We start from the raw sequence: 13,716 nt of genomic DNA, 5'->3' as shown, positions 1-13,716 counted from the left end.
CTAAACCCAATAAAGACCACTCTGACCCTAGAAACTATCGCCCTATCAGCCTCCTCGAAACTTTAGGAAAACTCTTTGAAAAACTCATTAATCATCGCCTTCGCAGATACCTGGAACATAATTCTCTACTTTCAGATGGCCAGTTTGGCTTCAGAACACACAGATCCACACAGGATGCCATTAACATCATTCTCAACTACATCCACATAAACACAAAACAAAGAAACAGGACAGCCCTGGTTGCAAAAGACGTTGAAAAAGCTTTTGACACTGTGTGGCACGAGGGGCTCAAGTACAAACTCTGCACTAACTTCAACCTGCCTCTCAATACTCGTAAACTCCTCTGCAACTTCCTAGACGGCCGTACCATGAGAATCAAATTCCAAGGCTGTTACTCTGACTACTTCACACTAAATGCTGGAGTACCCCAGGGATCTGTCCTTTCCCCTACCCTCTACATTTTATACACTAACGACATTCCAACACCTATATACCACAACTCCATCACACTAGCCTATGCAGACGACATTACACAACTTATCACTCATGCCAATATAGATACACTCACACACAAAACACAAAATGAGGTTGACAGGATAGCCATCTGGGAACAAAAATGGAGGATCAAAACCAATGCAGCAAAATCCAGCATTACGTATTTTAACTACAGGAAACGTGATCCTCCATTACCTGTCGAACTCAGAACAGCTGACACCCGCACTTACTTCCCTATCACACAATCTGTCACTGTCCTTGGCGTTAATCTTGACTACCTTCTTCGTTTACACGGACACATTCACTCAAGGCATGCAATAGCTAGTAAGGCCCTTGCGGGCCTCTACAAGCTGAAACATGCCTCTCAACGCACCAAACTACACCTCTACAAATCCCTAATACGTCCTCTGATAACTTACTCTCCTCTAGCCCTCTCTCTTGCAGCAAAAACAAACTTACTTAAACTGCAGCGTGTCCAGAACAAGGCGCTGCGCTGGGTGCTTGATGTCAGATGGGAGGACTTCGCCACAAGCGAGTCTCTCCATGCCCAGTTAGACGTCCCTGCGCTGAATCTGTACTGGAAGAGGCTCAGTGACAGACAGATAGACAAACTTGAGACACGACATGACTACTGGACCTCTCTCCTTGACGAAGACATTCGCAGACCCACAAACCAACACAACCTTTTCTACTCCTTGCATGATCCTGCTCCTAACCCTACTTACAAATAACCTTGGATCCGCTGACAGGTACCTTCTAAGACAGGTACCATTCTCTGACCCACGTTCGCCTTAGCTTTTTTGGGTTAAGACATGACTCAGTTCTGCACTCCTCTCTAGCTCTAAAGGTCGCAAGTCCCTTACTCCCAGCTCACCCCACCGGAGTCCCAACAGAAGAACCGGAATTTCTCTTTTCAATATCTGTCCCACGATCGCCTTTGCTGCTGGGTTAAGCCCTGGCTCTATTTCTACGACTAAGAACACTCCTCTCCAGCACTATTCTTCGTCTGTCCCGTCTTCCCCGCTCATCCCATTTGGGATCTTACCTGAACTTTCGTTCGTTCGTTCGTTCGTTCGCGTGGAGGCTACTACAAACTTAATTCATTTTGTATGCGCTAAAGTCATATGCTTTCGTTAATTTATCTTTTATTTGTGTATTGCATATTTTTACTATCAGGAGCCAGGAATGACCTACATTGTCGAACTGATATTGCAATATCAAAATTACTTTTCCACCTCTACTGTTCAACATGTCACAGCTATAACATGACGTGTAACTGTGTTATAGCTGTCAATAAAAATAAAGTGGTTTAGCAAGGGTTTCGGAAGCCATTGTTGTCTGTGTCGATTTATTCGTAATTAAGTTAACCTTAGTTTTTTATTATTCTCATGTGGTAACAACAGTGTGTGATGTTTTATTGATATGTTGCCATAACCTCAATGTATCTGGAAACACGACAGTGATGTAATGTACAGTGTTTACAGTGACACACACACACACACACACACACACACACACACACACACACACACACACACACACACACACACACACACACACACACACACACACACACACACATGCACAGTTACACACAGATGCATAGATACAAACACAGAGGCACTTACGTGCACGCATGCATGCGCGCGCGCGCGCACGATCTCGTTATTGAATGACCGATAGGAGAGAGTATAATTGGAGAATTGAGTGCATATAAAAATTGGCACAGTTTTTGTTGGCAGGAATGTACGTACTAGTGACAGGCCAGTTATTGCTTTAAATTACTCGACTGGACTTATTTCTTGTTTATTCCCTTCTACTCTAGTTCTTAAATGTTTCTCTTTATGCCTCTAAAGCACCAATTCCCTTTTCTGGTTCCTCTGCAGAAGCGACTAATTCTGCACAGAAAAGAATGTTAGAAATGGACTAGAACCAGTCTTTGGTGGGTTCCCAGCCTGGTGCTGGGCCTCCTGTGCTCTTGGAAATGATCATCTGTCGGCATGGACCTTTGACAATTCGAGGAAGGAAGCAAAGACCGTGTCGGCGTCGTTTGAGATGCCACTACGTAGAGGATGGAGGCGATTGAGCCGAAGTTTCGTGAAGGTCACGTTGCTCATAGCACGAAGACGTCTGATGATCCGTCCCAAAACGAAATACTCGTCAGTGCTGATGATGTCACCAATGGGGTCCCACAATGATCAGTGCTGATGTCACTAGTGGGGTCCCACAATGATCAGTGCTCGTGTTGATGTCACTAGTGGGGTCCCACAATAGTCAGTGCTGGTGATGTCACTAGTGGGGTCCCACAATGATCAATGTTCGTGCTGATATCACTAGTGGGGTCCCACAAGGATCAGTGCTGATGTCACTGATGTCATATTAAACAGTGTTGCTAGACCTTAAAATTGGAGTCGGGAAAATGGGCTTACTTGAAAGATCTAGCTTAGTATTAGCAATGTATTTCCACCTATGATTTCTCGACTATGACAGTTTCTTTCATCGTATGAATTGAGACTCCAAACGAAGCCAGACCTCCCACTGACGCCTGAATACACAACACACTAGCTTGTAGGCCTGCTACCAGATTGTTCAGAATAAGGAGAAAGGAATTAACTCTATGGGAGTTATTTTCACTTCTGTGAGCATCCTGTAGGGCGACGTTCTCCATCTTTTTATTTTGCTTTCAATTCCTGCATGTTTCTTCAGGATAGAGGGTTACAAACACATTTACTGGTAGATGACCTGTGGTACCTGGCCAAACAGATATACTGCCAAAACATACACCAGATGTTGTTTTTGAGTACCCATATATTCCCAGCTGTATAATTACGTACGCTTATAAATAAGATAGATAGATAAATATATAAATATTATAATAGAAAATAATACAAAAGATGTTTATGGTTTCACATGTTTTACCGCAGTTTAGTAGTTCTAAAACTTGCTTGTTAATTCCTCAGTCGGTGTGGAAGTGTGTAATTTGGAGCGCTTGTAAGTTGATCTTTTGCTACGTGAAATACTTGTGAGTTGCGGACCTGTTGCTACGTGAAATACTTGTAAGTTGACCTGTTGCTACGTGAAATACTTGTAAGTTGCGGACCTGTTGCTATGTGAAATACTTGTAAGTTGACCTGTTGCTACGTGAAATACTTGTAAGTTGCGGACCTGTTGCTACGTGAAATACTTGTAAGTTGACCTGTTGCTACGTGAAATACTTGTAAGTTGCGGACCTGTTGCTACGTGAAATACTTGTAAGTTGACCTGTTGCTACGTGAAATACTTGTAAGTTGCGGACCTGTTGCTACGTGAAATACTTGTAAGTTGACCTGTTGGTACGTGAAATACTTGTAAGTTGCGGACCTGTTGCTACGTGAAATACTTGTAAGTTGACCTGTTGCTACGTGAAATACTTGTAAGTTGACCTGTTGCTACGTGAAATACTTGTAAGTTGACGACCTGTCGCTGCGTGAAATACTTGTAAGTTGACCTGTTGCTACGTGAAATACTTGTAAGTTGCGGACCTGTTGCTACGTGAAATACTTGTAAGTTGACCTGTTGCTACGTGAAATACTTTTAAGTTGCGGACCTGTTGCTACGTGAAATACTTGTAAGTTGCGGACCTGGTGTACGAGTAATCGCCAGGCAGTTATGTTAAGTGTACTAGAGAGGACATTACACCATAGTGTTGGCATCCTTATGGAGATGTTTCGTAGATCCCATGTATTAAAAGTTGTTTCCGTGTATCAGAAATCTTCACTATGAGTATAGACTGAGGCCCTGAATCTGCACTATGTAGAAAGGCGTTGAATTAGGGGAGATATGATTGAGGTGCATAAATGGAAAACAGGAATTAATAAAGGGGATGTAAATAGCGTGCTAAAAATACCTAACATAGACAGGACTCGCAGCAGTGGCTTAAAATTGGAAAAATTCAGATTCAGGAAGGATATAGGGGAGCACTGGTTTGGTAATAGAGTTGTGGTTGAGTGGAACAAACTCCCGAGTACCGTCATAGACGCTAAGACGTTGTGTAGTTTTAAAAGCAGGTTGGATAAATACATGACTGAAAAAAAAAAAAACATACCACGGGCGGGGGTAGAACCCGCGATCAGAGAGTCTCAAAACTCCAGACCGTCGCGTAAGCCACTGTGAGTCAGTAATACATGAGTGGGTGTGGGTGGGTGTGAGTTGGACCTGACTAGCTTGTGCTACTAGGTCTGATGCAGTGCTCCTCCCTTAAGTAACGTGTCTGACCTCACTAGGTCAAGGCATTGGCTTAATCCTATGGGAGAATTGGACCTGTCCCACATAGGCCAGTAGGCCTGTTGCAGTGTTCCTTCTTATGTTCTTAACTCTGTTTTGCATCATCAGTGCTACAAAAGAACAACAGCTTTATCTTCATATAACGTATACCTTAAGGTGTGTTCATGTTAACAAGATAAAGCTATAAATGCAATAAATTCAAAATATAAAAAGTAAAACACTTGTTTTAAATTATTTAAGAATAAATGAAAATGTTTAGGTTAAATTGCTTTGCATTGTTTCTGTATTTTATTGAGTATTGTTTGATTTGATTAACACGGTTAACTTAAATATTTGTTAAATATTTATAATTACATAGCTTTTGTTCCTGTATAGCATTGATGATGGAAATATGAGTTCTCTGAAACGTTTGTGTGAAAATGATGACACTGAGTAGGTGTTACTTGTTTCTGTTTCTTGGGTAAAATAAACTTACCTAAGGACATTTGTTTTTGAAGTAATTTAGAGAAACTTGTTTATTTGCTGCGTTTTTAAGGGAGTTCCAGAGTATTGATAGACAAATGATCAAAACGTTTGCATTTATTAAACCAAAATTGGAATATGCGGCTTTGGTATGCTGTCTGAATCATAATAAAACTTGTTATTAAAATATAAATGTTCGAGAATAAGTGAACTGTAGATATAAATCCATATGTATTCCTGTTACCCCTTTTGGGGCCTTGTTCCTAGGCCTTTTGTGTATCCAGTATGCTCTTGCGCTTCCGTCCACAGGATGGATATAGGATGCACAATAAACTAGTCACTTCGGTGCCAAAATCTAAAATCTGAGAATAAGAGATAAAAAGAATCAAAATTAAGAAAGGAAGAAAGACTTAAGCAACTAAAAATATTCCATCTGAAAAAGCCTGAGGAGAGGAAATATAATAACATATACGCTGATAAGTGAACAGAAAAGAAGTAGACAAGGAGGATTTCTTGGCGGCAGCAATACAGGGACAAGAGGTCATAACTTCACACTACATAAGACGTAACGTGGAACGGATATTGGAAAATATTTCTTCACAGATAGTCGTAAATGGCTGGAATGAATTCAGAGAAGAAAATGTGCTAAACCACCGGGAATTTGCAGTCAAAATATACGATAAAAATATAAGGAAATTGAGCACTAGGAGCACAACTGTAATTGCTAATAATATTTATAGTTTTGGTAATTATTATTACACACACACCGGGAGGGGAGGGGAACGGACATGTAACATTAACATTCATGCCAGTGTCTTTAACATGCAAAGTAAGGTTATAGGGAGGATAATCAGAAGAGTGACGTAGCACCTGGCGAAGAGCGGTGTAGCATAAGGATCATCCTGCACAGTTAAGGAGATGTTAAACTATGTCTCACAAACCTGCTTGAGTTCTATGGCAAACTTACAGACGTGAGGGAGGCAAGAGTGGGAAGGATGGCTGGGCTGCATATTCTTTGACTGTAAGAAGGCTTTTGACAGTTCATACTAGAGATTGGGTCAAAAGCTGAGGAGTAAGTAGGATTAGCAGAAAAGCACTACAGTGGATCAAGCCATACCTAACAGGAAGGACTGGCTCACGAAATTGTAATGACACGATTGCAAACAAACCATACCACGGGCGGGATTTGAACAGTGGCTAACGCGACGGTCTGGAGTTTTGAGACTCTCTGACCGCGGGTTTAAATCCCGCCCGCGGTATGGTTAGGAAGGACTGGGCTCTGTACTTGTTCTGGTGTATGTTAAGGACTTACCGGAGGATTGGTCTGACAAGTGATCATTAAAATTAAAACCCCAGCAAGTGCAAGGTTATGAAAAATGGAAGGGACAAAGAAGACTAGAAACTGAGTATAGGTTCGGGAGGCAAAGGTTGCAAGCCTCACTCAAGGAAAAGGACTTCGGGGTGAGTGTAGTACCGAGCATATCGCCTCAGGTGCTAATCAACCAGATAACCTCTGCAGCTAAAATATCGTAGATTAGCTTTCACTTACCTCAGGAAAGACATTCATGTCACTATATAAGGCATACGTCAAGCCCATCTTGAAGCATACAGCAGTAGTGTGGGTTCCATAATGATGCTTCATACTCTAAGATGGACCTCTTCAAAAGGTCAAGAAACTAAAAAAAAAATGCAGAGGTTTGCAACGAAACTAGTCCTAGAGCTAAGGGGTAGGAACTGTGAGGAGATTGAAGAATCTAAAACTGATTATATTAAGGGACATGACAAGGACGTACAAAATATCGAGATAAATTGATAGGTTTGAGAGGAACAGGTGTGTGATACACGGAAAAATGAGCACACGAGGACACAGTTGGAAGCTAACAACACACACAAGTCACAGGGAGATTAGGAAATATTTCTTTTATGTCAGACTAGTCAAGAGGTTGAACGACCCATCAGCAAAGTGGAAGCTTCAGGATCCATACATAGCTTTAAAAATAAATATGAGAGGGCTAGTGAATAAATGTAGCAATAAGTCTATCACCAGAAGCTCATGATAGCTGTATCATTTCAGTGATATGTGTAAGCTGTTCTAAGGAGTAGTTTCAGAAACTATTATAAAATATTCATGTAGGACATTACACACTGTTTAGGGAAGGCCAACATGGAGCACGCTAATGAACATATAAACTCGAGTAATGGTTAGTGGCAAGACTAGTAGCAGAGTTTTAAGGAGGGGGATCGTGAGGGGATGACTAGACTTCGAGAACACAGTTAAGAAACTATGCGTAACAACACTGGAAGAGAGGAAGATCAAGGGCGATAAGATTATGACGGTCAAAATACTCATGAAATTAGAGAGGATAGGAACAGCCGCTTTTGAGATTTGAGGAGAGAGAGAGAGAGAGGGACAGAGGAGATAGAAGGTACAAGTGCTGATGAGCCCCACGGGCGTAAGGACTGAACTGAAGGAAGAACTTGTAGGGACATAAAATATACACAGTTTAAAAATTAGGTACGATGAATCCTGGAGGCTGGCAATTAATAGTCAGTCGACAATAGATAAGAGGCAGGATCAGGAACTATGAATTGACCCCTGTAAAAGCAACCAGGAAAATACACACATACCAAACAGGTCTCTATGTCCCATGAAGGGAGACAGAGAGGTACTTAACGAAAAATATATTATGAGAGACTTGACATGAATGGGTAGCATACAACTGCAACGAGCAAGAGTGACATAAGAAACACTGTGAGGGGAAGAAGAAATAAATGTAAGGAAAACTAAAGCAGTACACAGAGAGGTGTGTACCTATTTGTATAGTGTATACACGAGAGGTGTATCTGTACAGTGTATATATGAAGTATTTGTATTGGTATAATATAAACACGACAGGTGTATCTTCGTATATACATGAAAGGTGTGCATCTCTTTGTATAGTATATATACTGTACAGAGATTTGTATATCTCAGCGTATATACTCTATGAAGTACGTACTTCGGTGTACATAGGCTTGTGGTGTAAGGGATGCATGGAACCTTGACTCTGGTTTGGTAGAAAGGCTTTACCACCAGTGTGGCAACCAACACTGGCAGGTGAGTCAACCAGACAGGATGCTGGCTTGGTAATCAGAGAGACTGAGAAGCTGCATCTTCAAGGGAGGAGGGATGCCTTGATGTGGCTGAAGTGCTCTTGATCTCCAGAAACTGGAGCTTCCCTTCTTTGAATCAGACCTGATGATCCTCCTTCGATAGGTGCTGTAGGACCCTTGCGGATTTAGCGCGCTCCTGTGGATGTAATCGAAAGCTGCAGTTCAGGATCCCGTCTAAGCTAGATGAGTTCCAACACGCACGCACACACAGGGAAGCACGCACTCGCGCATAAGCGCACACACAGGCATGGATACACGGAGTGATGCGCACATGCATGGACGCACGCATGGACGCGAGCACACTCGCTAACTGTGCGCACCCTGAATAATCGCGACGTTATGGAATATTCATGGAAGAAATTCTAATAAACGATTATTAAATTAGCATGTATTTATGACCCGCTTCGTGTGTGTGTGTGTCTTTATACTTTGTTTCTCTTTTATGCATGTGTTTGTTTATTTGTATGTGTTTATATATGTCATCATGTATGTACTCACCTAATTGTGGTTGCAGGGATCGAGTCAGCTCCTAGCCCATCCTCTTCACTGGTCGCTATTATGTCCTCTCTCTCTCTGCTCCATGAGCCTTATCATGCCTCATCTTAAAACTATGTATGCATCCTGCCTCCATTACATCACTTTCCAGACTATTTCACTCTTGACATCTCTGAAGAAATACTTCCTAACATCCCTGTGATTAATCTGAGTCTTCAGCTTCCAACTGTGGCCCCTTGTTGCTGTATATCATCTCATCTTTGTCCATCTTGTCAATTCCTCGCAGTATTTTGTATGTCGTTATCACGTCCCCCTTATCCCTCCTGTCCTCCAGTGTTGTTAGATCGATTTTCCTTAACCTTTCTTCGTAGGACATTACCCTGTACTCCAGGACTAGTCTTGTTGCAAACCTTTGCACTTTCTCTAATTTCTTGACGTGCCTGACCAGACGTGGGTTCCAAATTGGTGCTGCATACTCCAGTATGAGCCTGACGTACACGGTGTACAGAGTCGAACGATTCCTTACCGAGGTATCGGAACGCTATTCTTAGATTTGCCAGGCTCCCATATGCTGCAGTAGTTATCTAGTTGATATAAGCCTCGGGAGATGTACTAGGTATTATACTCACCCCAAGATCCTTTGCCTTGAGTGAGGTTTACAGTCTTTACCCCCCTAGCCTGTACTCTGTCTGCGGTCTTCTTTGCCCTTCCCCGAGCTTCATGACTTGGCATTTGGTGGTGGTAAATTCGAGGAGCCAGTTGCTGGACTAGGCTTGCAGCCTGTCCACGTCCCTTTGTAGTAGTGTCTGATCCTCATCCGATTTAATTATCATCATTAACTTCACATCATCTGCAAACAGAGACACTTCTGAGTCTTTCCCTTCCGGCATGTCGTTCACATATACCAGAAACAGCACCGGTCGTAGATCTGACCCACCTGTTGAACCTCACTCATCACAGGCGCCTCTCTGACACCTCGTCAGGTACCATAACTCGTTGTTTCTCCCTGTCAGGTATTCTCTGATCCATTGCAGTGCCTTTCGTGTTATGCATACCTGATCCTCTAGCTTTTGCACTAATTTCTTGTGCGGGACTGTGTCGAAAGCCTTCGTGCAGTCAAAGAAAATGCAATTTACCCACCCCTCTCCTTCTAGTCTTCTGTTACCTTGTCATAAAACTCCAGTAGGTTTGTGACACAGGATTTTCCTTCCCTGAAACCGTGCTGGTTGTCGTGTATAAGCTTGTTCCTTTGTAGGTGTTCCACCACTCCTCATGATACTCTTCTCCATGACTTTACATACTATACATGTTAGTGACACTGATCTGTAGTTTAATGCCTCATATCTATTACGTTTCTTAAAAATTGGGACTACATTTGCCGTCTTCCACACCTCAGGTAGTTGCCCAGTTTCAATGGATGTGTTGAAGATTGTTGTTAGTGGTACACACATACATTCTCTGCTCCCTCTCTAAGGACCCACGCAGAAATATTGTCAGATCCCACTGCCTTTGAGGTATCTAGTTCACTTAGTCCTTGGTTGTGTGTATTTCGTCCAGCACTTGTTGGTGTATCCCTTGCGGGTATATCCCACTATTCCCGCTTTCATGAGTCCTTGTCTTCACAGTAAATACTTCTTTAAGTCTCATATTAAGCTCCTCACATACTTCTCGGTCATTTCTTGTGCACTCCCTTCTTCAGCCTGATTACCTGGTCCTTGACAGTTACTTTTTCTCCTGATGTGACTATACAACAGCTTCGGGTCAGACTTGGCTCTCGATGCTATACCGTTTTCGTATTGCCGCTGGGCCATCCTTCTTATCTGTGCATATTCGCTGTTGGCTCTTCGACTAATTTCTTTGTTTTTCTGGGTTTTTTGTCTTCTGTACTTTTTCCATTCTCTAACACACTTAATTTTTGCCTCTATACACCTTCGAATGAACCAAGGGCTCGTTCTGGTCTTCCCATTATTTCTGTTGCCGTTGGGAACGAACCTCTCCTCTGCCTCCTTGCATTTTGTTGTCACATAGTCTGTCATTTTGTTTACTGATTTTCCCACGAATTCTCTTTCCCACTGAGGCTCTTGCAGGAAATTCCCCATGCCTGTGTAGTCCCCCTTTTTGTAGTTAGGCTTCTCCCATCTTACTCCTGCTTCCCTCTCCACTTGTAACTCTGCTATGTATTCAAAGCTCAGAACCACGTAATCATTAGCTCCGAAGGGCCTTTTGTATTTGATGTCCTCGATGTCCAAACTACTCAAGGCGAATACGAGGTCCAGTCTTGCTGGTTCATCCTCTCTCTAGTAGTGTCCCTAACATATTGTTGCATGAGGTTTTCCAGTATCACCTCCACTATCTTGGCTCTGTTTCGGATCCCCCGTTTGGCTCCAGGTTTTCCCAGTCAGTCTCTCTCTGATTGAAATCACCCATAACTAGCAACTTTGCCCTATCCATGTGAGCCCTTCTGGCCACCTCGGCTAGTGTTTACCATTGTTCTTTTGCTCTTCATATTCCTCTTTTGGAGTCCTGTTGTTCTGTGGCGGGTTGTACATTACTGCCATTATCACCTTTAGGGCCTCCAGACTGAATTGTTCCTATGTAGTCCCTTTTGTCCATTCTGTCAGTTCCTTCCATTTCCTCAAATCCCCACCGGTTTTGGATGAGCAGTGCAACTCCTCCTCACTCTATCTTTCCTCAGGATCTGATGTCCTGATGGAAAGATCGCATTTGTTATCATCCCCATAAGTTTCATTTCTGTGAGTGCTATGATGTCTGGGAACGTCTTCTAAATTCTTTCATACAACTTCTCACCTTTATTTGTTATTCCATCTGCATTTGTGTACCAAACCTTCAACTTTCTAATACTGTGGTCTGGGGGGGGGGAGGGGTATGTTGGGGTTGGGAAAGCAGGAGACCTGGTGAGGACTATGGAAGGTAGCTGCAAGGGTGGAGTTTGTGGTGGGGTTATGGGGGCTGTGGGTACAGCATGTGGGTTTTGGGTTAATGTGATTGGTTGCAGTGGGGTTGTCGGGGTTGAGGGCCTTCCATAAGTGGTTTTGAAGGAGTTTGTATTTGCTCTTCTTCATGAGTCTGGGTTCCCCTGCCCATCTCTATCCTTGCCTCTCTTCCTCCTTGCATCACTGTACCCTCTCTTTCAGTTTGTCTTCTCGTGTTCTGTCGCAGTCGAGGTACACCTGCCGGTACATCTATGTGTCTCTTAGTCATGGTTTCTCCTGTAGGATCCTGTTCCAAGCCGTTTCTGACTTGAAAATCACTGTGACTGGCCGGTTTCTTCTCCTTGCGAACCCCCATGTTCTCAAAAAAATTGTCAGCTGAGTTATGTCGTCCTCTCCTATTGCTTTCATGATACTTTCAATCACTTTTTTCTCCCCCTGTCGTCTTGCTTCTTAAGTTTCCCCTTCAACTTCTTGGAGCCCATGAACAAAGACTGACCTCTCCCTTTCATCCTCTCACTGCATTTCCCTTTGTATCACCTGATCCGATTTGATTGCATCTTTTCTTTCTTCAGTCCCCTCTCTATCTGTTGTCCCTGTACCCAGTGGCCTGACATTTTCCCTCCTCGGCTTTCCTGGGCACCGCTGTGGTCTGTTTGTGTGTATATATACCTGTATATATGTGTGTGTGTGTGTGTGTGTTCACATACATACTTATCTGTATTCTCTTACTTTTGGTTGCATGAGTCTATTCGTGGATCCACTTTCTTCTAACCTCATACGACTTATCATACTTATTTTAAACCTGATATTTGAAGCTCTCCTCCACTTTTTCTTCAAGATCATTCTGCCTCCTGAGCACGCTGAAACTGACATTCCTGTGACTCGTGTGTGTTTTAAACTTCCTGACATCATGAATCTTTAACCCCTAACTGTGCTCTCGTGTACGTTGCCTCGCCTTTCAATGTAGTGAGAACATCTGCACTCTTTGCAGCTCTTTATATGCTTTATCAAGTGTAGGTTCAATGTTAATGCTTGCTTACTCCGAGGTGTGCATGAAACATATCGTATAAAGGGTCGTGAATGACTCTTAGTTGAGATTACGAAAGTTAATCTAAGATTGGCCAAGCAAGCATTGGCTGTAGAGGTTATACGGTTGATGCGCCCCTGTGGCAACATGTTCGGCACTATACTCGCCCCCTATATCTTTCTCTTTGAGTGAGGTTTGTAGCCTCTATTTCCGGAGTCAGTACTCAATTTTTAGTCTTACCCTTTCCCTAATTTTCATAACATTGCATTTGCTTGTGTTGATTTTCAATAGCCACTTATCTCGCTATTCTTGTAGTTTGTCCAAGTACATTTCCTTGTCCTCAGTCTTTAGTCATCTCGCTAATTTTGCATCTACAAACAGGAATACATTTGAGTCGGTCTCTTGTGGTATATCCTAAACATATACCAGTAACAATACTAGTCCCAGTGCTGATCCTTTTGGAACCCCACTTGGTACACTTGCTTATTCTGACACTTCTCGAGGAATCACTCTGTTCCCTTCCCATAAGGTGCTCTTTTTATCCACTGTAGTTCATTCCTTGTTATACCTGCCCTCTCCTCAAGAGTTTTTGTCCTAGTTTCGGCTACACTGTATTAGATCCAGCTGTCTTTGGCGTATCTGTCTCACTTTAACGTTTCCTAACCTCTTATTTTTATGGTACCTGATGTACCTTTTTTCATTCGGATCTCTGATGTCACCACTGATTCCACTGAGAACAATACCTTAATAATAATAATAATAATAATAATAATAATAATAATAATAATAATAATAATAATAATAATAATAACAATAATATCTTTATTTCTACAAGTACATGTAGAAGGTATGCAGGCCTAGCTGACA

At 42.5% G+C, this 13,716-nt stretch overlaps 1 protein-coding gene across 1 annotated transcript in view; it reads left to right on the top strand.

The window, feature by feature from the left end:
- The window catches only part of LOC138853499 (DBH-like monooxygenase protein 1 homolog), a 195,614-nt gene that overhangs the window by 58,272 nt on the left and 123,626 nt on the right, over window positions 1-13,716 (top strand). The window lies entirely within an intron of this gene.

Source organism: Cherax quadricarinatus, chromosome 31, assembly GCF_038502225.1.
Source record: "Cherax quadricarinatus isolate ZL_2023a chromosome 31, ASM3850222v1, whole genome shotgun sequence".
NCBI classification, from domain to species: Eukaryota; Metazoa; Arthropoda; class Malacostraca; order Decapoda; family Parastacidae; genus Cherax; species Cherax quadricarinatus.
Note: the sequence above shows the minus strand (reverse complement) of the source record. Positions and strands in the feature narration are given on the sequence as shown.